The sequence below is a fragment of the Hypanus sabinus genome, chromosome 3, assembly GCF_030144855.1.
Source record: "Hypanus sabinus isolate sHypSab1 chromosome 3, sHypSab1.hap1, whole genome shotgun sequence".
NCBI classification, from domain to species: Eukaryota; Metazoa; Chordata; class Chondrichthyes; order Myliobatiformes; family Dasyatidae; genus Hypanus; species Hypanus sabinus.
Genome location: NC_082708.1, coordinates 7,327,651 through 7,353,512, shown reverse-complemented (window position 1 = coordinate 7,353,512; position 25,862 = coordinate 7,327,651). Strand labels below are relative to the sequence as shown.

The 25,862-nt window shown below is 44.7% G+C and overlaps 1 protein-coding gene across 1 annotated transcript in view; it reads left to right on the top strand.

Annotated features, from left to right (window-relative positions):
• Positions 1–861: 861 nt before the first annotated feature.
• The window catches only part of slco2b1 (solute carrier organic anion transporter family, member 2B1), a 93,343-nt gene continuing 68,342 nt past the window's right edge, over positions 862–25,862 (top strand). Inside the window, exon 1 of the mRNA XM_059963634.1 lies at positions 862–1,068. The gene's annotated coding sequence lies outside the window, so the exon portion shown is untranslated. The remainder of the gene's footprint in view (positions 1,069–25,862) is intronic.

Below are 25,862 nucleotides of genomic sequence, written 5' to 3'. Positions count from 1 at the left end.
AATGATAATCTATCTGTTTATTTTGTCCACTAAGGTGCATGACCATACACTTTCCAACATTGTATTTCATTTACCACTTCTTTGCCCATTCCCCTAAACCATCTAAGTCTCTCTGCAGGCTCTCTGTTTCCTCAACACTACCCGCTCCTCCACCTATCTTTGTATCATCAGCAAATTTAGCCACAAATCCATTAATCGTAAAAAGCAGCAGTCCCACCACCAACCCTGTGGAACTCCACTGGTAACCAGCAGCCAGCCAGAATAGGATCCCCTTATTCCCTCTCTTTGCTTTCTGCCAAACAGCCAATGCTCCCCTGTAATTCCATAGGCTCTTATCCCACTAAGCAGCCTCTTGTGTGGCACCTTGTCAAAGGCCATTTGTGACAACTTGCTGTGCTAACCCACCCCCTACCACCCACCTGCCCCATTTCCTATGATGTAACAGCGACTGCACACCTGAAGGATTCCCTTGCCTGTGAGGTTCTTTAAGGTGTTCCCGAAGACAGCAAAATTGATTCTTGCTGTGTGGGCAAATGGAAAGAGTGTGGGATAGCCTATAGGATTAGCTGTATGGCCGTGTCCTGTAATTCCCAGCTCTCTCCCGTTCCCCCTCCCTTTCCCTTCTTCCCTCCCCTTTCCTCCCCTCCCCCTCTACCTCCCCTCCTCCTTCCCCCTACCTCCCCTCCCTTCCCTCCCCCTCTACCTCCCCTCCTCCTTCCCCCTCTATCTCACCTCCCCTCTACCTCCCCTCCACCTCTACCCCCCTCCTCCTTCCCCACTCTCCCCTCCCCCTCCCTCTCTACCCCTCCCCTTCCTCCCCCTTCCTCTACACCCCTCCCCCTCTCACTCCACCTCTCCTCCCCCTTCCCTCTCTCCTCACTCTCTCTCTCTCTTTCTCACTCCCTCCCACCGTACGCATTTCCGATTAACAAGGGGGACGTTCATGCTGGCGGGTCGGCAGAAACGTTGCTCGTCTTGGCATGAGCCATCGACGACATTTTCCAAACTCCGGCTGAACGTTTCTCAACTCCCGAGCGAGAGAGAAAGAGAAAGTGGAGCGTGGGACATGTAAGTTATTCTGGCGTTTAATACCCAAGATTATTTATTGCACAAATCTTTAGAAACTAAAACTTTGCAAAGACTAGATAGATACGGTTCTTTTTCGGAGTTTAAAAGTTGTGGAGTTGGTATCATTCAACTTTACAGAGTTTACATTTCCAGTACTCCACTTCCGAAGCAAAAGCATCGATAATTGAAACCGCGTCCGAGGTGCTGCGAAGTGATACTGTAGACATACCGTATTCCGAGGGTCTCTTTTGAAACACTCGTTTGTATTTTATCCTTTTCTATAGATGCTGCCTGACCTGCTGAGGTTTTCCAGCATTTTGTCTGTGTGTGTGTGTGTGTGTTTTAATTTCTTCGGAGTGCTTCTGTGTCGCAGAGAAGGATAGATTCCGTGTTTACAGTTCAATTTGCTGTTTGAAGGCAGAGAAGAGCGCCGAGCACACTTCTGTTGAGCTGGGGTCTTGGACAATCTCGATCTCCCAGCCTTTTAGAAGACGACAGCCTTGTCCTAGGGTTTGAAGGCTTGCACGCTTCGGTGACCCGGGAGGGAGAGCTATGTTGGTCGGTGTCGGTGCTCATGGTAAGGTCAGCCATGCCAAACGATAAAAGACCAGACTCACGGGTGCTCCGGGTTCTGGGCTTCAGCTCACGGCTAACAACCCTGACTGGTAAAACAAAACTGTTATGGAAACAGATGCATTCTACATCTGAATGCGTCGGCGTTCCTGAGTCTCCACCTGGGCATGAATGATAGGCGTGGAAACGGCTCCAGACACCGTGAAGGAAGTCCCGAGCACCGCCAGAGTTGGAGGACCTCCATTGCGGCCCTATACACCAGCAGGGTAATGGGCAGTAGGGAAGTGTGATTGGAGAAATGTTGCTTTAGTTGTTGACCCTGGCTCCCTCTTAATTAACTCTGCCATGGACTGTCTCAAGCCCGACTGCGTATGGAGTAGGTTTGGGGATGGGACTGTGATGCACCATCAATAACTCTCGGAGACGTGAGGCGAGATAGGCTTTTATTAGCTGGAAGAAAGCAGCGTCAGCAGCAGGAGACCACCACACAACATCCTGGAGACTGAGAGAGGAGCAGTGCCTCCAATCGCCTTTATACTGGGGTCTGTGGGAGAAGCCACAGGAGCGTCAGCGGGGGTGCGTGTCCAGACAGGTATATGTAGTTCCCCTCAGACTGGCAACCCCATCACATGAAAACCCAGAACTAGAGAAGCTCCAAAGACCTCATCCCTGGGAGGAAAGATCTTTGAAGATGGGCCCTACCTGGGGACAACTTGAAGGACCAGAGGACTCCAGCGAGCCTTTGCCCCAGTGCAGGGGACAGACTAAGGAAAAGAAGAATATTCCTAATACATAGTGTTTTGTGACTGTGTGTTTACTGCTTTCGTTATATGTGGACTATAGCTGGTTGAGTGGTGTCACAGCAACAACCTTACACAACGTCAGCAGGACCAAAAGAACTGATTGTAGACCTCAGAAGGGGTAGGATGAGGGAACACAAACCAATCATCATAGAAGGATCAGAAGTGGAGAGAGCGAGCAATTTCAAGATCTTGGGTGTCACTCACTACCTCTGAGGATCTAACCCGGATGCAACATATACAACAGCTATAAAGAAGGCAAGACAGCGTCTGTATTTCATAAGGAGTTTGGGGAGATTTGTTATGTCACGAAAATCACTCGCATATTTCTACAAATGTACCACGGAGAGCATTCTAACTGGCTGCTTCACCGTCTGGATTGGGGTGGGTGGGGGGGGGGGGCTACAACGCAGGATCGAACTAAGCTGCAGAGAGTTGTAAACTCAGTCAATTCCATCATGGGCACCAACCTCCATAGTATCCAGGACATCGTCAAGGACTGGTGCCTCTAAAAGGTGGTGTCCATCATTAAGGAGTCCGACCGCTCTCTTCTCATTGTTACCATCAGGAAGGAGGTACAGAAGGCTGAAGGCTCAACGATTCAGGAACAACTTCTCATCTGCCATCCAATCTCTGAATGGACATTGAGCTCATGCCCACTACCTCACTGCTTTTTCCCCCCTTTCTTTTTTGCACTACTTATTTAATTTAACCTCTATATTCCCTTTTTGCCTTGATGCTTTAGTTGGTGAGATCAGTGGGAAGTGAAGTCGTCTAAGCTTCTCTGTCTCTAAGCTTCTTGGCCTCAAAGTTGCGTGTCTCTCGGAACATTCTTGGAGACAGCGGAAAGGCTAGATTGCTCAATCGGCCCGAGAACACGCCACAAGCTGTAGATTGCTGGCTCCGACAGTACCAGAATCTCAGTTAAAGGTAAAAGAAGCGAAATAAACAATCTTGTGGACCATCTGGAGAATGTTGCCGGCGTTAGCGTTGCTTGCTGGCGCCATCTTCTTCCAGATCTTGTTACACCTCTCGCCTCTAACCTTGAAACTGCAATGTGTCCTCTGGTTTCTGATTTCCGAACCCTGGAGAAAGAGGCAGCCCGGTAGCGCAACGCTTTACGACAGCAGCGAGCCGGGTTTAGTTGCCGCTGCTGTCTGTCAGGAGTTTATATATTCTCCCCATGACATGTGAATTTCCTCCAGGTGCTCCAGTTTCCTCCGATTTCCAAAGCTGTTCTGGTTGGTAGGTTAGTTGGCCATTGTAGATTGTCCCATCATTAGGCTAGGGTTAAATTATGGGTTGCTTGGCGGTGTGGCTCAAAGGGGCAGGAGGGCCTATTCTGTGCAGTATCTCAATAAATAAAATTGAAAAACAACATCCTTTTCATGCCCCTCATCGTTTTATAAACCTCTATGTGATCAAACCTCAGTCTCCTACGCTCCAGGGAGTAATACAACACAGTGGATTCTGCGCAGAACATCAGAATTCCTCCTCACCTTCGGTTGTATTTAATAGGAAGTTCTGCCTCCTGAAGACACTACCTATCATCAAAGATCCCCCGCCGTTCGGGCCGTATCATCTTCTCACAGGAGGTACAGAAGCCTGATGTCCCACGCCACCAGGTTCAGGAACAGTGACTTCTCTTCAACCATTCGGCTCCTAAAACCAGCCAGCAAAACAGAGTTATAGGGAGAGGTTGAATAGGTCAGTACTTTATTCCCCAGAGCGTAGGAGAATGAGTGGATGTTTGATAGAGGTATACTTTCATTATGAGGGCATAGATAGGTTAAATCGCTGGCTGGTGGTGTAGTGGCATCCGTACCGGACTTCGAGGTAAATGGTCCTGAGTTCAAATCCGGTCTCTCCTCGCACACTTTCCATCCGTGCTGGGCTGAGCGTTGAGCTAGCAACTCGGCCTCGTAAGAATCAGATAAGTGCTAAAGAAATGGCAAGATGCGCCACAAGACACGGAGAGGAGCGCCAACAGCAGATAGGGTCAATACGAGCAAGCTTTCTCTTGGAGACTGGGTGAAACTAGAACTAGAGGTTGTGGGTTTACGGTGGATAGTGAAATGTTTTGGGGAACAAGAGGAGGGAACTTCTTCACTTAGGGTGGTGAGAAAGTTGATTGAGCTGCCAGTGGAAGTGATGGATTTCAACATATGAATAGGTACCTGGGTTGGAGGAGTAGGGAGGGCTGTGATTTGGATGCAGGACGATGAAACTGGGCATATTAATAGTTTGACACAGATGGATCGAAGGGCCTGTTTTGTGTGCTGTAGTGTTCTGTGACTCTTAAATCCTAATCTCTACAGTTTAGCAACACCATGACCTCTGATCACTGTAAGGAAATGGACATTTTTGTTGGTAGTAATTATGGTCTTCCCTGTAAAAAAAATGTATAATTTATGTTTGTTTTTCCTATGAACTGTTTATCTAATGCTCTCTTCCTGTGATGCTGCTGCATGTTCCATATTACACTTGAACATGTACGTACTTGTGCAGATCACAAGTCACCCTTCTTTAACTCTGATTTTTTTTGCAAAGATAAATTCCCTCTATCGTATAACTTCCATGCTTTTCAAACGTTTGGCAGCACGGCGGATACTGTAACACCTCAAATTTCTGTCCGAGTGTTCAGTCTTACTTTTATTGAAGAAATATAGTAACTGTTTCTTTTTCTAAAATTAAATTAAAAAAAAACATTTAAAAGAATTTTATTAACACATCGAATAACTCACATTAAATACTTGAGAGCGTCCTGAGCAGCTGCATCACTGCCTGGTTCGGAAGTTGCACCATCTCGGATGGCAAGACCCTGCAGTGGATAGTGAGGTCAGCTGAGAAGATCATCGGGGTCTCTCTTCCCGCCATCACGGACATTTACACTACACGCTGCATCCGCAAAGCAAACAGCATTATGAAGGACCCCACTCACCCCTCATACAAACTCTTCTCCCTCCTGCCGTCTGGGAAAAGGCACCGAAGTATTCGGGCTCTCACAACCAGACCATGTAACAGTTTCTTCCCCCAAGCTATCAGATTCCTCAATACCCGAAGCCCGGACTGATACCTCACTGCCCTATTGTCCTGTTTATTATTTATTGTAATGCCGGTACTGTTTTTGTGCACTTCATGCAGTCCAGTGTAGGTCTGTAGTCTAGTGTAGTTTTCTGTGTTGTTTTTTTATTACGTAGTTCAGTCTAGTTTTTGTACTGTGTCATGTGAACCATGGTCCTATAAATGTTGTCTCATATTTACTATGCACTGTACCAGCAGTTATGCTCGAAATGACAATAAAAGTTGATTTGACTTCGAACAGTAGAAAAGCGATTGGTTACAAAAGGGGATGAATAATAACAAGTTACTTTTAGAACGTGTGCTACTTTTTGTAAGAAACCCCTTTAAGAACAAATCATAGCAACTGTTTCAGTGTAGATGTTTGTGGCAATGATTCAGAATCAGAAAAATCAGCTAGGATCTGATTCTGATTTGACATGACACTTGTTCAGAGGGATCTGGATTGGGTGAGTAACCGTGCTGGGGAATGGCAAATGGTGTTTCGTTCAACGAGTGTGTGATGTTGCATTTCTGGTAGATGAATCAGGGTGGATAGTCACAATGAGTGGCAGGGCCTTGGAGAATGTTCTTCAATAGAGGGACGTAGGAGTGTGATTGCCCCTGAAAATGAGCTTCACAGGTAAACAGGGTTTTGTAGCTCTGGCCTTCATCAGTTAGGGCTTTGAATGTTAGAGTTGAGATGCTGAGGTGAGGCACTACTGAGAATATCATCTTCAGCTTCACTCTACTATGTGCAAAAGTTCCCCGTCAGTTCCCTTTGAAACCTTTCCCCTTTCCCCTTTCACCTTTAACCCATGTGCTCTGGTTTCTAGTTTTAGTCTCCGCTCGTTCGTTATGCGCTGTGTTGTATGACGTGGGTGATCATGGTCTTTCCGTGACCATGACTGTTCTTGGCAAACTTTTCTACAGAAGTGGTTTAGTATTACCTATTTCTGGGCAGTGTCTTTACAAGATGGGTGGCCCTAGCCATTATCAATACTCTTCAGAGATTGTCTGCCTGATGTCAGTGGTCACATAACCAGGACTTGTGATCTGCACCGGCTGCTCATACGACCATCCACCACCTGCTCCCATGGCTTCACGTGACCCTGATTGGTGGGGGGGGGGGGGGTTAAGCAGGTGCTACACCTTGCCCAAGGGTGACCTACAGGCTAGTGGAGGGAAGGAATGCCTTACACCCCCTTGGTAGAGACGTATCTCCACCCGCTTCCAAACATTGTCCAAAATGATTGATGAAGGGTCTCAGCCTTCTGTTTATTCTCATCCATAGCTGTTGCCCGACCTGCTGAGCTCCTCCAGAACATTGTGTGCATTGCTCTAGGCTTTTAGCATCTGCAGTAGCTCTTGTGTTTACAGTGAAATGTGTTGTTTGCATCAAAACAAATCCGTGAGGATGTACTGGGGGCAGCTCGAAAGTGTCTCCACGCTTCCAGTAAACCCAAAGCTCACCAACCCTCATCCGTTTATCTTTGGACTGTGGGAGGAAACCAGAGCACCTGGAGGAAGCCCATGTGGTTACAAGGGGAAAGTGCAAACTTCTTACAGTCAGCGGTGGGAATCGACCCCCCCCCCCATCTTACGGCTGGCGCTGTAACGCATTGTGCTGACCGCTATGCTACCGCGTTTCCTTAGAGCAGGGGTCCCCAACCTGGCATCCACAGACCCTCCTTGGTTAATGGCTGGGGTCTGTGGCATAAAGAAAGTTGGGAACTCCTGCTCTAGAAAGTAGTTTGTATACAGAATGAACTGCCAGACGGCGTTAGCAGCACCTAAAAGACAGTTGGATAGGTTTGTGAATAAGAAAGGTTCAGGGAAATATGGACCAGTCTTGGGCAGCATGAAGCAAATGGGCCAAAGGGCCTGTTTCTGTGCTGAATGAATCTATAACACTGGTGGGATACAGTGCAATTAATGGGGTACACTCGCAGTCAGGGGGTTCTTCTTAGACCCATCATCCCCTCTGGGGTATAGGCTGCCGACAACAGCTCGCCAGAGTCCTCTGTCCTGGGCGGGTAGAAAGTTGATCGGCCCTGTGGCTGCAGTTTCACCACACAACTTCATGCGTCCTGTAGGCGAAGATCTCCCCTCTCTCAGGGATGAGGTTTTTGGAGCTATGGAAAGGTCTTAGACACCCTGGCCCTTCAGCTCATGATGATGTGCCAACATTTTAACCTACTCCAAGATCAATCTAACCCTTTCCTCCCACATAACCCTCCATTTTTCTATCATTCATGTGCCTGTCTAAGATCCTCTTAAATATCCCTGGTGTATCTGCCTCTATCACCACCCTGGCAACACACTCCACTCAACCACTGTGTAAAGAAAAAACTTAATGTACCTCTGATATCCCTCTACCTTCCTCCAATCACCTTCCAGTTATGTCCCCTTGCATATTATAGTTACATGTTCTGAGATGTAGCAGAAAGCGTGTCTTTCATGAAGGTCATATAGCTTTAAGTTCAAAGTGAATTTATTAAGTACATATGAGTCACCATATACAACCCTGAGAGTCATTATCATATGGGGATTCTCAGTAAATTCACCGAATAATAACTGTAACAGAATCTTTGAAAGATGTTCAACCAGAGTGTAGAAGACAACAAACTGTGCAAATACCAAGAAAAAATGAATAAACAATAGAAATTGAGAACATGAGGTGAAGAGTCCTTGAAACTGAGTCCTCAGTTTGTGGTAACAGGTCAGTGACGGGGCAAGTGAAGTTGAGTGAAGTTATTCCCTCTGGTTCGGGAGCCTGGTGGGGAGGGTTAACAACTGTTCCTGAACGTGTTAGTGTGAGTTCTGAGGCTCCTGTACCACCTTGATGGCAGCAGTGAGAGGAAAGCATGACTGGGTGGTGAGGGTCCCTGATGATGGATGCTGTTTCCTGAGAAAGTGTTTCATGTAGCTGTGCTCAGTGGTGGGGAGGGCTTGATCTGTGATGGACTGGGCCATATCCACTGTTTTTTCACAGATGTGCCATGGAGAGCTTTCCAATTGGTTGCATCACCGTCTGGTCTGGAGGGGCCACTGCACAGGATCAAAAAAAAGCTGCAGAAATTTGTAGACACAGTCAGCTCTATCATGGGCACTGGCCTCCCCAGCACAGGGGACACATTCAAAAGGTGATACCTCAAGAAGACGGCATCCGCCATTAAGGGCCCTCATTACCCACATCATGTCCTCCTCTCATTACTACAATCGGGGAGGGGGTACAGGAGCCTGAAGACACACTCTCAACACTTCAGGAACAGCTTCTTCCCCTCTGCCATCTGATTTCTGAATGGACAATGAATCCATGAACATTACCTCACTAAATTTGCTCTCCTTTTGCAATACTTACTCAATTTATGCAAGTACTTAATTGGGTGGCGAGGTGGAGATACGTCTCTACCAAAGGAGATGTAGGTTGCTCTTTCACTCCACCAGCCTGCAGGTCACCCTTGGGCAAGGTGCAGCACCCGTTTAGCCCGCAGATCAGGGTCACGTGAAGCCAGGAGAGCAGGCTTGGTGGACGGTCGTATGAGCAGCTGGTGCATAATACAAGTCCTGGTTATGCAACCACTGACACCAGGCAGACAATCTCTGAAGAGTGTTGATAATGACTGGCTCATCCGTCTTGTAAAGACACTACCCAGAAGAAGACAAAGGCAAACCACTTCTGTAGAAAAATTTGTCAAGAGCAGTCATTGTCATGTAGACCATGATCACCCATGTCGTATGACCCAGCACATAACGATGATGGTGTACTTATTATTGTAATTTATAGGATATTTAATGTGTTACAATGTACTGCTGCCACAAAACAACAAATGTCATGACATTAGTCAGTGATACTAAACTTGATTCTGAACATTTAGACCTGGTGATGGCGAAGGTCTATATTTATATATATATATAAATATATGACTATATTCCTAAATTGGGATAGTGTGTTGTTTGAAATTGCTGGTCTATAGCCACAAATTAAGAAAACATTTGTATGCCAATATTCTTTGCAAAAACCACGCAGTGTAAATATTTTAAATATTTTGTGGAGCATAAAACAGCTCAGGAATTACTGGATGGTACAACGTGCCCCTTGCTAACTTAGCAACAAGGAAGGAAGTTGCAGATTTGTGAAACTTCAGTTCGGCCACAGCTGGAGAATTGTATTCAGTTCTGTGTGCCCTATTATGGGAAGGTTGTCGAGGCTTTGGAGGGGTTTACAAAGCTGCTGCCTGGATTAGAGGGCATGAGCTATCACGAGAGGTTGGACAAACTTGGGTTGTTTTCACTGACTGAGGGGGAGATCTGATAGAATTTTACAACATTATGAGAGGTATAAATAAAGTAAACAGTGTCTTTTTCCCAGGATTGAAATGTCTAATACAAGAGGGCGTGCATTTAATGTGACAGGGTAATTTCAAAGAAGATGTGAGTGGCAGGCTTCTTTACCCAGAGAGTGGTAGGTGCCTGGAATACACTGCCTGGGGTGGGGGTAGCGGCAGATATATTAGGTATTTTTAAGAGACATTTAGAAGGCACATGAATTAGCACAGTACAGCACAATAACAGGCCATTTGGCCCACAATGTTATGCCGAGCAAATTATATTAGTAATCAAAGAGCATTATTTAGAATATACAAGCAAGGAGATAATCCCAAGGCATTATAAGACTCTAGTCAGGCCATACTTGGAGTACTGTGAACAGTTTTGGGCTCCATATTTCAGAATGGATGTGTTGTCATTGGAGAGCATCCAGGGGAGGTTCATGAGGATGATTCTGGGAATGAAGGGGCGTTTGGCAGCTTTGGGCTTGTACTCACTGGAATTTAGAAGAATGTGGGGTGATCTCATTGAAACTACCAAATGTTGAAAGGACTGGAGAGGATGTTTCTAGTGGTGGGGGTATCCAGAACTAGAGGGCACAACCTCAAAACTGAGGGATGGCCTTTTAGAACAGAGTTAAAGAGGAATTATTTCAGCCAGAGAATAGTGAATCTGTGGAATGCTCTGCCACAGACTGCAGTGGAGGCCATATCCTTGGGTATGTTTCAAACAGACTTTGATTGTTTCTGAACAGTCAGGGCATCAAATAGTATGGTGAGAAGGCAGGTGTATTAGGGTTGAGTGGGATCCAGGATCAGCCATGATGGAATGGCAAAGCAGATTCAATGGGCTGAATGGCCTAATTCTGCTCCTACGTCTTATGCTCTTATGGCTAACTAATCTCTTCTGGAGACACAATGTCCAAATCCTTCCTGTGTGCTATCAGTCTACACTGGTCAGACTTTCCTCTTGATTCCAGTATAATCTCCATGTTTCTGACGTCACTTCCATGATAGTTGATTTCTACAGAATTGTTACCGTCACTACCCCTGCTCCCAAGTTCCTCCATTCTCATCCTTTTCCTTATTAGATCAATCCATTATAACCATATAACAATCACAGCACAGAAACAGGCCATCTTGGCCCTCCTAGTCCATGCCGAACCCTTAATCTCACCTAGTCCCACCTACCCGCACTCAGCCCATAACCCTCCACTCCTTTCCTGTCCATATACCTATCCAATTTTACCTTAAATGACACAACTGAACTGGCCTCTACTACTTCTACAGGAAGCTCATTCCACACAGCTATCACTCTTTGAGTAAAGAAATACCCCCTCGTGTTTCCCTTAAACTTCTGCCCCCTAACTCTCAAATCATGTCCTCTAGTTTGAATCTCCCCTACTCTCAATGGAAACAGCCTGTTCACGTCAACTCTATCTATCCCTCTCAAAATTTTAAATACCTCGATCAAATCCCCCCTCAACCTTCTACGCCCCAATGAATAGAGACCTAACTTGTTCAACCTTTCTCTGTAACTTAATTGCTGAAACCCAGGTAACATCCTAGTAAATCGTCTCTGCACTCTCTCTAATTTATTGATATCTTTCCTATAATTCGGTGACCAGAACTGCACACAATATTCCAAATTTGGCCTTACCAATGCCTTGTACAACTTTAGCATTACATCCCAACTTCTGTACTCAATGCTTTGATTTATAAAGGCCAGCATTCCAAAAGCCCTCTTCACCACCCTATCTACATGAGACTCCACTTTCAGGGAACTATGCACAGTTATTCCTAGATCTCTCTGTTCCTCTGCATTCCTCAATGCCCTACCATTTACTCTGTATGTTCTATTTGGATTATTCCTGCCAAAATGTAGAACCTCACACTTCTCAGCATTAAACTCCATCTGCCAACGTTCAGCCCATTCTTCTAACCGGCATAAATCTCCCTGCAAGCTTTGAAAATCCACCTCATTATCCACAACACCTCCTACCTTAGTATCATCGGCATACTTACTAATCCAATTTACCACCCCATCATCCGGATCATTTATGTATATTACAAACAACATTGGGCCCAAAACAGATCCCTGAGGCACCCCGCTAGTCACCGGCCTCCATCCCGTTAAACAATTATCCACCACTACTCTCTGGCATCTCCCATCTAGCCACTGTTGAATCCATTTTATTACTCCAGCATTAATACCTAACGACTGAACCTTCTTAACTAACCTTCCATGTGAAATTATGTTTTAATTTTGTTGGCTCAAGCTCGTTTGACCGGTGTCAGCTTCTCCTTGGATCTGGCTCAGAGCTACAACTGTATATTGTGTCTCAAACAATTTCCTTTCTTCTTTCGCAATCAGGCCATTCAAACCAGTTCAGTCAGGTCAGCCAAACACTGGGCTCAGGATTATCCAGATTACAGGCTAAACTTTCTACAAGCCTGCAACTTCCACATAACCAAATGAACTTCTTATCCAGAAATGGTCTCGGGTTCAGCAGGAAATTCATTGTGTCTACTGTTAATTGTTCTGATTAGACTATCTGTGAGTAAGAACCAGTTCACAAAATGGTGTTTGAAAGAACAGTTCACAAAATGGCTGCCTCTGTTCCTTCGACCACTTGGCAAGAACGAAAATATTTCCATCGTTTGATTCCACCGCCCTTACCTCACGCCTGTTCGCTGATTTGCAGATTTTAGTTCTTTCTAGCCAACAGTGAGGTTGTGAAGAAGACATTTGGTACATTTGCCTTCATCAATCAGCACAGTGAGTACAAAATGTGGGATGCCATGTGGTGACTCTACAAGCCATTGGAGGAACCATTCTAGTTGCCCAGGTAGAGGAAGGATGTGATAAGCTGGAAAAGGATTCACAAGAGACTGAAAAGCTTGAGTAATAAGGAGAGTTGTGATAGGCTGGGACTGTTTCCATGGAGTCTAGGAGACTGAGGAGTGACCTTCGAGGTTTATAAAGGCAGGAGGGTTGTAGATAAGGCGAATGATCACAGCCTCCACATAATGCTAGCAAAGGGGGATGGTATCACTGAAAGTTGGAGGCTGATGTGTGTTGTGAGCAGTTAACTGAGAAAGGATTTGTTGGCGGCGGAGAGAGTCAAGAGGAGGTTTACAAGAATAATCCGAAAAATGGAAGTGTTGGCTCTGGACATGTCGAGCTCAGAAGAATGGGTGGGGGGACTCTCATTGAAACCTATCAAATATTGAATAGATAGATTTTTATATAGATAGAGAGGACATTTCCTATAGTGGGGGAGTCTTAAGACCAAAGCGCACAGTCTCAGAATAGAGGAATCTTAGATGAAAGATGAGGAGCAATTTCTTTAGCCAAAGGGTGGTGAATCTGTGGAATTCATTGTCAAAGATTGAGTCATTGGGTACATTTAAAGTTCAAAGTAAATGTTATTGTCCATATAACCATATAACCATATAACAATCACAGCACGGAAACAGGCCATCTTGGCCCTCCTAGTCCGTGCCGAACCCTTAATCTCACCTAGTCCCACCTACCCGCACTCAGCCCATAACCCTCCACTCCTTTCCTGTCCATATGCCTATCCAATTTTACCTTAAATGACACAACTGAACTGGCCTCTACTACTTCTACAGGAAGCTCATTCCACACAGCTATCACTCTTTGAGTAAAGAAATACCCCCTCGTGTTTCCCTTAAACTTCTGCCCCCTAACTCTCAAATCATGTCCTCTAGTTTGAATCTCCCCTACTCTTAATGGAAACAGCCTGTTCACGTCAACTCTATCTATCCCTCTCAAAATTTTAAATACCTCGATCAAATCCCCCCTCAACCTTCTACGCTCCAATGAATAGAGACCTAACTTGTTCAACCTATCTCTGTAACTTAATTGCTGAAACCCAGGTAACATCCTAGTAAATCGTCTCTGCACTCTCTCTAATTTATTGATATCTTTCCTATAATTCGGTGACCAGAACTGCACACAATATTCCAAATTTGGCCTTACCAATGCCTTGTACAACTTTAGCATTACATCCCAACTTCTGTACTCAATGCTTTGATTTATAAAGGCCAGCATTCCAAAAGCCCTCTTCACCACCCTATCTACATGAGACTCCACTTTCAGGGAACTATGCACAGTTATTCCTAGATCTCTCTGTTCCTCTGCATTCCTCAATGCCCTACCATTTACTCTGTATGTTCTATTTGGATTATTCCTGCCAAAATATAGAACCTCACACTTCTCAGCATTAAACTCCATCTGCCAACGATCAGCCCATTCTTCTAACCGGCATAAATCTCCCTGCAAGCTTTGAAAATCCACCTCATTATCCACAACACCTCCTACCTTAGTATCATCGGCATACTTACTAATCCAATTTACCACCCCATCATCCGGATCATTTATGTATATTACAAACAACATTGGGCCCAAAACAGATCCCTGAGGCACCCCGCTAGTCACCGGCCTCCATCCCGATAAACAATTATCCACCACTACTCTCTGGCATCTCCCATCTAGCCACTGTTGAATCCATTTTATTACTCCAGCATTAATACCTAACGACTGAACCTTCTTAACTAATCTTCCATGTGGAACTTTGTCAAAGGCTTTGCTGAAGTCCATGTAGACTACATCCACTGCCTTACCCTTGTCAACATTCCTCGTTACTTCTTCAAAAAATTCAATAAGGTTTGTCAAACATGACCTTCCACGCACAAATCCATGCTGGCTACTTCTAATCAGATCCCGTCTATCCAGATAATTATAAATACTATCTCTAAGAATACTTTCCATTAATTTACCCACCACTGATGTCAAACTGACAGGTCTATAATTGCTAGGTTTCCTTCTAGAACCCTTTTTAAACAATGGAACTACATGAGCAATACGCCAATCCTCCGGCACAATCCCCATTTCCAATGACATATTAAAGATCTCCGTCAGAGCTCCTGCTATTTCTACACAAACTTCCCTCAAGGTCCTGGGGAATATCCTGTCAGGACCCGGAGATTTATCCACTTTTAAATTTCTTAAAAGCGCCAGTACCTCCACCTCTTTAATTGTCATCGGTTCCATAACTTCCTTACTTGTTTCCCTTACCTTACACAATTCAATATCCTTCTCCTTAGTGAATACCGAAGAGAAGAAATCATTCAAAATCTCTCCCATCTCCTTCGGTTCCACACATAGCTGACCACTCTGATTCTCTAAGGGGCCAATTTTATCCCTCACTATCCTCTTGCTTTTAATATAACTGTAGAAACCTTTCGGATTTACTTTCACCCTATTTGCCAAACCAACCTCGTATCTTCTTTTAGCTTTTCTAATCTCTTTCTTAAGATTCCTTTTACACTCTTTATATTCATCGAGCAATTCCTTTACTCCATGCTGCCTATATCTATTGTAGACATCCCTCTTTTTCTGAACCAAATTTCTAATATCCCTTGAAAACCATGGTGCTCTCAAACCTTTAACCTTTCCTTTCACCCTAACAGGAACATAAAGATTCTGTACCCTCATAATTTCACCCTTAAATGACCTCCATTTCTCTATTACATCCTTCCCATAAAACAACTTGACCCAATCCACTCTCTCTAAATCCCTTCGCATCCCCTCAAAGTTAGCCTTTCTCCAATCAAAAATCTCAACTCTAGGTCCAGTCCTGTCCTTCTCCATAATTATATTGAAGCTAATGCTATTGTGATCACTGGACTCGAAGTGCTCCCCAACACATACATCTGTCAGCTGACCTATCGCATTCCCTAACAGGAGATCCAACACTGCCCCATCTCTAGTCGGTACTTCTATGTATTGTTGCAAAAAACTATCCTGTACACATTTCACAAACTCTAAACCATCCAGCCCTTTTACAGAATGAGCTTCCCAGTCTACGTGTCAAAGTACATAAATGTCACTATACAACCCTGAGATTCATTTTCCTGTGGGCATACTAAGCAAATCTATAGAATAGTAATCATAACCACGCAGTCATACTTTGATAGGTCTTGGTTAGTAAGGATGTTAAAGGTTATGGGGAAAAGGCAGGAGAATGGGGTTGAGAGGGGTAATATATCATCCATGGTCAAATAGCAGAGTGGACTGGATGGGCTGAATCGAGTTTTACTCTGCACCTGTGTGTTACGCTCTTATGGTCAGGTCTTTTCTCAGCCTCTGCTGCTCCTGAGAAAGTAACTCGAGATTGTCCAACCTGTCCTTGTACCTCATACTCTGTAATCCAGACGACATCCCGGTCAGTCTCCGCTGTACCCTCTCCGCATCGTTCCTGTGATAGGGGAGACTGGAACTGAATGGGGTGGGAAAGGGCCTTGGAGGAACAGATCCTGGAAAACCGGTTCTGAGCTTTCTTCCTCATCCCGAAGACGCCCAGTTGGAAGTTAATTAACTGTTGCAAGAGAGTGGGCGAGTTTGGCATCAACAATCATTCCACAGTTTAGCTATTATAGAAACATAGAAAATAGGTGTAGGAGTAGGCCATTTGGCCCTTCAAGCCTGCACCGCCATTCAGTATGATCATGGCTGATCATCCAACTCAGAACCCTGTCCCTGCTTTCTCTCCCTACCCCCCGATCCCTTTAGCCACAAGGGCCATATCTAACTTCCTCTTAAATATAGCCAATGAACCGGCCTCAACTGTTTCCTGTGGCAGAGAATTCCACAGATTCGCCACTCTCTGTGTGAAGAAGTTTTTCCTCATCTCGGTCCTAAAAGGCTTCCCCTTTATCCTTAAACTGTGACCCCTCGTTCTGGACTTCCCCAACATCGGGAACAATTTTCCTGCATCTAGCCTGTCCAATCCCTTTAGAATTTTATACGTTTCAATAAGTTCCCCCCTCAATCTTCTAAATTCCAGAGAGTATAAGCCTAGTCAATCCAGTCTTTCTTCATATGAAAGTCCTGCCATCCCAGGAAACAATCTGATGAACCTTCTCTGTACTCCCTCTATGGCAAGAATATATTTTCTCAGATTAGGGGACCAAAATTGCACACAATACTCTAGGTGTGGTCTCACCAAGGCCTTGTACAACTGCAGTAGAACCTCCCTGCTCCTATACTCGAATCCTTTTGCTATGAATGCCAACATACCATTCACCTTTTTCACCGCCTGCTGTACCTGCATGCCCACCTTCAATGACTGGTGTACAATGACACCCAGGTCTCGTTGCACCTCCCCTTTTCCTAATCAGCCACCATTCAGATAATAATCTGTTTTCCTGTTCTTGCTGTAAGGGACCTACATTTGTCTTAACCAATCTTTTTCTTTTCACATATCTATAAAAGCTTTTACAGTCAGTTTTTATGTTCCCTGCCAGCTTTCTCTCATAATCTTTTTTCCCTTCCCTAATTATCCTCTGACTTTTCTCATTATCAAGATATTTTTGCCAACAGAACTGCCGCTCACTAGATTTTTTGTTTCTCGTACCACTCCCTGTTCATTCTAGAAACTGTGTGTGAAAATTCCAGGAGATCGGCAGTTTCTCAGATACGCAAAGCACCCTGAATAGCACCAACAATTATTCCATGGTCAAAGCACTTTGTAATATGTAAAACATAAATTATGACAAGAAATGCACTCGCACGAACTCAAACACACTCTCGCACGGACTCACACGCATACACTATATACACTCTGGCTATATTATCAAGCCAAAGTTCAAAGTGAATTTATTATCAGAATACATACTGTTGGATTGGGTTGACCATTGATATTGCGGCCTAGCTGTCTACATGATACACAAGCCCGGGCAGTACAATATGGAGGGCAAGCTGTTGCCCACGCAGCAGGCACCCCCGCCTCACCCAGTTCAGGATTTTCCCTCGGGGCTTACTCCTGAAGCCTTTCCCACGAGTGGGGACAGCCACAAGGCAGCGGAGGTTTGAGATCGGAGTTTTCCTTCTCCTAGATGAGCTGCCAACCATAAGCCCCAACTGTCCAAAGTGACTGGTTTAAGCACGCCAGTAATCCACATTTGTCCTTTCTCCCATCAGTAGAAATGGTTCTGTGACGGCCAGGTGCTGGACTTGGTTGTCAGAGGCTATTTGAGGCGCACACTTATACCTACACACTCTCCTACCTTTGACAGCTTTAAGGAGCCACAAAGTACATATATGTCACCATTTACTGTACAACTCCAGAGATTCATTTTCTTTCAGGCAATCACAGTAAGTACAAAGAAACACAATAGAATCAATGAAAGAAAATATCCAACAGGATGGACAAATGTGCAAAAGGCAACAAACTGCGCAAATACAAAGAACAAAAATGATGAAATAATAATAATAAATAAATAAGCAATAAATATCGAGAATATAAGAGGAAGAGTCCTTGAATGTGAATCTGCAGTTTGTGAATCCATTCAGTGTTGGGGTGAGTGAAGTTACCCATGCTGGTTCAAGAGCCTGATGGTTGAGGGTAATAACTGTTCCTGAACCTGGTTGTGTGGGTCCTGAGGCTCCTGTAAGACCTTCCCGATGGTAGACCATGGGAGAATGGCCAAAAGGATTGCTCCATATCGCATTGCGGGTGGTTTCTCAGTCACATTTCTATGACGTTGGATTCTTGGGCTAGATTGCTTTGGAAAGCACAGTTTAAAATACTTCCATTAAGCAGAGATCTGGAACTGGTCAAGATATGTCAGCTGTGGAAAAGAAAACATCTACTTTAGGAGGGGAAGTTTTTCTTTTTCAGCAAAATTTTGTGGATTTATCATCAGCAGTTACAGCAAAGTTGAGGCCTTTTGGCCTCTTGGCTGCATGCTAGCATTTATTATCCCATAACAGTTATCTCCCACCTATTTCCGTCACCCTCTCTCCATCCCCAATTCCCATACGAAGGCACGCCTGCAGCTCGACTTCACTAGCAGTTTGAGGAGATCCGGTATGGCAGCAACAACTCTTGCATGTTTCCATTGATACACAATCTGACTGGTTGCATTACTTTCTGGTATGGAGTCTCCGTTACATAGGAGGCTGCAGAGGGTTGTAGATTTGGCCATTGCACCATCATGGGCACAAGCCTCCACACCATCGAGACCATTTTCAGAAAGAGGGTGTCCCGAGAAGACGGCATCCATCATTAGAGAGCCTCACCAGCTAGAACATGCCCTCTTGCCATTGCTACCATCAGGGAGGGGATATAAAAGCCTGAAGACAGACAGGAACAGATACTTCCCTTCTGATTTCTGAATGGTCCTTAAACCCATGACCACAATCAGACTATGTAACAGTTTCTTCCCCCAAGTCATCAGACTCCTCAATACCCAGAGTCTGGACTGACACCAACTTACTGCCCTCTACTGTGCCTATTGTCTTGCTTATTATTTATTGTAATTCCTGCACTGTTTTGTGCATTTTATGCAGTCCTGGGTTGTTTTTACATTGTTTTTGTACTGTTTCAAATAGCACGATGGTCCTGAAGAATGTTGTCTCATTTTTACTGTGTACTGTACCAGCAGTTATGGTCGAAATGACAATAAAACGTGACTTGACTTGACTTGAGCATGATCTTACTATTCCTTCTTTCCACTCATTTATTGTTGCAATTGATTGTTTTTTATGTATTGCACTATACTGCTGCTGCAAAACTACGCTTTTCACAGCACACACCGATTTTCCACAGGAGAAGCCATTGCCTTCTTCTGGGCAGTGTCTTTACAAGAAGGTTGACCCCAGCCATTATCAATACTTTTTAGAGATTGTCTGCCTGGTGTCAGTGGTCACATAACCAGGACTTGTGATATGCACCGGCTGCTCATACGACCATCCACCACCTGCTCCCATGGCTGCACATGACCCTGATCAGGGTGGGGGGGGGTTTGCTGAGCAGGGTGCTACACCTTGTCCAAAGGTGAAGCAGGGGGAAGGGTCTCACTGCACCTCCTTTGGTAGAGACGTATCTCCACCCCCACCACCTGCTATCAAGTCCGGTCTCTGGTAGTCCACGTGGTCTGTGCCCCTCATAATTTACAGTGTGGAAAAGGCCTTCCTGCTTTTAAACCACTCTGCCCAACAATCCTAGCCCAACCACAGGACAATTTGCAATGATCAATTAACCTACCCACTGGTACGTTCTTTGACTGTGTGAGGAAAGCTGAGCACCCTGAGGAAACGCATGTGGTCACAGGGAGAACATACAGACTCCTTACAGGCAGCAGTGGGAATTGAACCTGGGTCACTGGCACTGAAAAGTGCTGTGCTAACCACTACAGTAGCGTGCTTGGGGCATCAGAGCTCGGAGTTCAATCCCTGTGTCTTCTTCCTACGTCCTCGCCACGGAACGTGTGGGTTTCCATCGGGTGCTCCAGTTTCCTCCCACAGACCAAAGACATACCTGTTGTAGGTTATTAGGTCATTGTGTATTAAATAGGTGTTCTTTTGGCAGTGTGGCTTGGAGGACCAGAGAGGCCTGTTCCGTGCTGTCTCTAATAAATAAATAACCCAAATCTCTTAAATATCGCTAATGTATCTGCCTCTGTCACTAGCCGTGGATATGATCCACTCACTCTGGAAAAAGCAATCTTCATTTGACACATCTCCCCTGTACTTTCCTCCAATCATCTTAAAATTCTGCCTTTTTGAATTAGCCATTTCCACTGTGGGATTACAGGATCTGTGCCTCTTGTCTTGTACACCTCGATCAAGTCACCTCTCATCCTCTTTTCGCCCAAAGAGAAAAGCCCAAGCTCACTCAGACATGCTCTCTAATCCTGATAAACTACCTGTAGAAAATAAACCAGAGTTGACACTATTACACCATCTAGGTTCTGACACACGACGTATAAACCCCTCGAGAGAGGCAGAGCTGGGCAAACAGTCGCAGGGAAAATGGTTTGGATACAAAGCCATGTTAGGTCTCTCTCTGTACGGTGATCAAAATCTACTCTGTCCACGTTCAAACTGACTGCAGTAAACTTATAACATCTGATACAAGTGTGTCTTCTCAGAGCAACACACTCAAAATGCTGGAGGACCTCAGCAGGTCAGGCAGCATCTATGGAAATGAATAAACAGTTGACGTTTTGGGCTATGACCCTTCTTCTGGACCCCTGAGAACCTCTTCACCTGCCCTCTAATTCCCCCCACCTCTTCTCTTTCTCCCACTCTCCTGTCAGATTCCTTCTTCAGCCCCTTACCCCTCATCTATCACCTTCCAGCTTCTTACCTCATCCTCCCCTCCTCTGCTCCACCCACCTACCTTCCCTGCCTCACCTGGTCCCCCCTTCTTATTCCGGTTTCTTCCCCCTTCCTTTCCAGTCCTGATGAAGGTTCTTGGCCGGATACGTCAACTATTTCATCCTCTCCGAAGATGCTACCTGACCTGTTGGGTTCATCCAGCATGGAGTGTGTGATGACACACTCATACAATTTCACCTCCCTACAGGAAAGATAACAGTAATACAGAATGAATACAGAGGAAAAAAAATAATGATGCTAGTGGGACTGGAGGGCTTGAGTTATAGTGAAAGATTGAATAGGTTAGGACTTTACTCAGCATAAGAGATTGAGAGGAGATTTGACAGAGGTATACAAAATTATGAGGGGTACAGATAGGGTAAATGCAAACAGGCTTTTCCACAGAGGTTGGGTGAAACTAGAGCTAGAGGTCATGGGTTAAGGGTGAAAGGTGAAGTATCGAATTGAATTGAATAATCTTTATTGTCATTATACATAGACACAATGAAACTCTGTTTGGCTTCCTCTCAGGAAATTAAATAAAGCAGTAGATAAAAACAAGACAGTAATAGAAATACTGTATTGAATAGATAAGTAGCAGAAAATAAAGTTGCAGCAGCACCAGAATATCACAGTAATGCAGAAAGTGCCATTAGTGCAAGTATTTGAGTCCTTGTGCGTGCTCACAGTTTCAGTCATTGTTCTGTGGAAGTGGTGTGATGGAGGGTGGCGTTCCCCTTAAAAATATTTAAGGGGAACGTGAAGAGGAACTTCTTCATTCAGAGGGTGGTGAGAATATGAAGTGAGCTGCCAGTGGAAGTGGAACCAGGTTCGATTTCAACTTTCAAGGTAAGTTTGGATGTGTACATGGATGGGAGGGGTATGGAAGGCTGTGATTCAGGTGCATGTCAACAGGATTAGGCAGAATAATAGTTTGTAATGGACTAGATGGGCCAAAGGGCCTGTCTTTGTGCAGTTGCACTCTTTGACTTTGTTAGAATTGAACCTGCATCCACCACTTATGCTGACTTAATGGTTCTCCTTTCCCAAGGAGAGTACTATAGATGGCGACGTGGTGTATCGGTTGGCATAACATGATTACAGGCCCGAGACCTGGGTTCAATTCATTCTGCTATCTGTAAAAGGAGTTTGTGTGGTCTCCACGTGACCATGTTGGTTTCCTTTAGGTGCTCTGGTTTCCTCTCATAGTCCAAGGACGTTTGGGTTAGTAAATCAATTGGTCACGTGGATGTGATTGGGCGGCGCAGGATCGTTGGGCCCTAAGGACATGTTACTGTGCTGTATCTCTAAATAAATTAGAAGTTTATACATGGGGCCACGGAGCCCCCAACTGTCAGCATGGGGTGGGGATAGGGGGGTATACACTGTCCTGCTTACTAAAGTAAATACCCAGCTTATCACAGACAAAATGCTGGAGGAACTGAGGTCAGGCAGCATCTACAGAAATAAATAAATAGTCGATGTTTCAGGCAAGACCCTTCATCTGGGTTTGTTAAGAATAAACAGTCGACATTTCAGGTGGAGACACTTCATTAGGACTGGAAAGGAATAAACCATTGATGTTTTGGGCCGAAACCTTTCATCAGTAGTTGGCCGGAAACATCGATTATTTATTTCTGTAGATAATACCTGACCTTCTGAGTTCCTCCGGCATTGTGGGTGTTCCTCTGGACTTCCAGCATTTGCAGAATCTCTTGTGTCAACAACTAGTTCTTTTGTTGATATTGAGGCTGTGGCTCTGGCACTTGACCTCTGGGCTCTCTGCCTCAATGTGAAGGGTTTACAGCAACATCAGAATTTATTTGCCATTTTCTGGCAGTGATCCCTTTAGCTCATCCACCTTCCCTTCTGCCGCTCCATGGGGGGCCCTGTCCCAATTCACAAGAAAGGTTTACAAGTGAACTCTAGGAAAATCCCACTCTTTTTGTGTCAGCCCACAGTAACATGTCCCATCAGAATCAGTATAGATATTCTGTTTTGTAACTTGAAAACATTAAACTAATTCAAAGGAAGACACGGGAGTCCGGAATGCACGTTTATCTTTCAGTTTACTTTAAGTGGGGCGTGCACGTGTTACGTGGTAGCGTGATGACATATGCAATTAATGTATTTTTACAAATAGTGTCTGATGAATTACATAAATGAACAAGAATACTTAAACTATATACTTGTACACACACTCAGAGGATTACTCAAATATTGTTTAAATATTAAATACAGAACAGCCCAAGTTCTTGCTTTCCCATATGTTGTGAAATTTAAATTTGTTGGTTTGTGGCTGCAGTATACGGCGGTACATTGCGACACACACAAAATGCCAGAGGAACTCAGCGTGTCTATGGAAATGATTGAACTGTTGAGGTTTTGGGCCAAGACCTTTCATCTGCAGAATCCCTTGGATCTCTCTGTTTATGACCTCTGGTTTTATTTTGAACTTCATTATTTTTGCTTCTTATTTTTAACTGAATTTATTTTCATATTTACAGCATTTTAAATTAATCATCATCAGCATGTTGACATATTTAATAGAACTGGTGATGACCCAAGTTTAATCCTGTCCTTTGAGTCTATTTTAAATTAAGATTTATTAATATATTTACATTATTCTCAATTCTGTGTGGATAAGCAGTCATCAGATTAAAACATAACAGAGATAGCAGAGGTACTTAATGAGTTCATTGCTTCAGTATTCACTACAGAAAAGGATCTTGGCGATTGTAGTGATGACTTGCAGCAAACTGAAAAGCTTGAGCATGTAGATATTAAGGAAGAGGATGTGCTGGAGCTTTTGAAAAGCATCAAGTTGGATAAGTCACCATGATGGAAGAGATGTACCCCAGGCTACTGTGTGATGCGAGGGAGGAGATTGCTGATGATCTTTGATTCATCTTGCATCATCAATTGGGATGGGAGAGGTTCCGTAGGATTGAAGGGTTGCAGATGTTGTTCCCTTATTCAAGAAAGGGAATAAAGAGCCCAGGAAATTAAAGAGCAATGAGTCTTAGTTCAGTGGTTGGTAAGTTGATGGAAAAGATCCTGAGAGGCAGGATTTATGAACATTTGGAGAGGCATAATATGATTAGGAATAGTCAGCATGGCTTTGTCAAAGGCAGGCCATGCCTTATGAGCCTCATTTAATTTTTTTGAGGATATGACTAAACATATTGATGATGGAAGAGCAGTAGATGTAGTGTATATGGAATTCAGCAAGGCATTTGATAAGGTGCCCCATGTAAGGCTTATTGAGAATGTAAGGAAGCATGGGATCCAGGGGGACATTGCTTTGTGGATCCAGAACTGGCTTGTCCACAGAAGGCAAAGAGTGGTTGTAGATAGGTCATATTCTGCATGGAGGTCAGTCACCAGTGGAGTGCCTCAGGGATCTGTTCTGGGACCCTTACTCTTTGTGATTTTTATAAATGACCTGGATGAAGAACTGGAGGGATGGGTTAGTAATTTTGCTGATGACACAAAGGTTGGGGGTGTTGTTGATAGCGTGGTGGGCTGTCAGAGGTTACAACGAGACATTGATAGGATGCAAAACTGGGCTGAGAAGTGGTAGATGGAGTTCAACCCAGATAAGTGTCAGGTGGTCATTTTGGTAGGTCAAATATGATGGCAGAATATAATAATGGTAACACTCTTGGCAGTGTGGGGGATCAGAGGGATCTTGGGGTCTGAGTCCATAGGACACTACACAGGTCAACTCTGTGGTTAAGAAAGCATATGGTGCATTGGCCTTCATCAACCAGGTGGTTGAATTTAAGAGCCGAGAGGTAATGTTGCAGTTATATAGGACCCTGGTCAGACCCCACTTGGAGTATTGTGCTCAGTTCTGGTCGCCTCACTACAGGAAGGATGTGGAAACCATAGTAAGGGTGCAGAGGAGATTTACAAGGATGTTGCCTGGATTGGGGAGCATGCCTTATGAGAATAGGTTGAGTAAGCTTGGCCTTTTCCCCTTGGAGTGACTGAGGATGAGAGGTGACCTGATAGAGGTGTATAAGATGAGAGGCATTGATCGTGTGGATAGTCAGAGGCTTTTTCCCAGGGCTGAAATGGCTTGCACAAGAGGACGTAGTTTTAAGGTGCTTGGATGTAGGTACAGAGGAGTTGTCAGGGGTAAGTTTTTTACGCAGAGAGTGGTAAGTGTGTGGAATGGGCTGCCGGCGACGGAGGTGGGGGCAGATACGATAGGATCTTTTAGGAGACTCCTGGAGGCGCACATGGAGATTAGACAAATAGAGGATATGGGTGACCCAAGTTAATTTCTAAGGTAAGGACATGTTTGGCCCAGCTTTGTGGGCTGAAGGGCCTGTATTGTGCTGTAGGGTTTTCTATGCTTCCATAAGAATCTTTGTCCAGGATATATGCATAGAGTAATATAATACTGTACAGTGGCCCACCGTTGGTTGAGGACAACCATGGATGTTGCATCCTAGCTACAGTATCTATGTTGGTGCAGTGCCGTCTGTGGCTGACGAGACATCAATAAGTTATCTCCATAAGACATAGGAGCAGGATTGGGTCATTCAGCTCATCAACCCTGCTCCGCCATTTCATCATGGCTGATCCATTTCTCTTGCAGCCTCAATCTCCTGCCTTCTCCCCATAACCTTTTGCACCTTTTCTAACCAATCTGCCCTAAGTATACCCAATGACTTGGCCTCCATAGTTGTCTGTGGCAACAAATTCCACAGATTCACCAGCCTCTGGCTAAAGACATTCCTCCTCATCTCTGTCCCAAATGGATGTTGCCTGGATTGGAGAGCATGCTTTATGATAGTAGCTTGAGTGAACTTAGCCTTTTTTCCT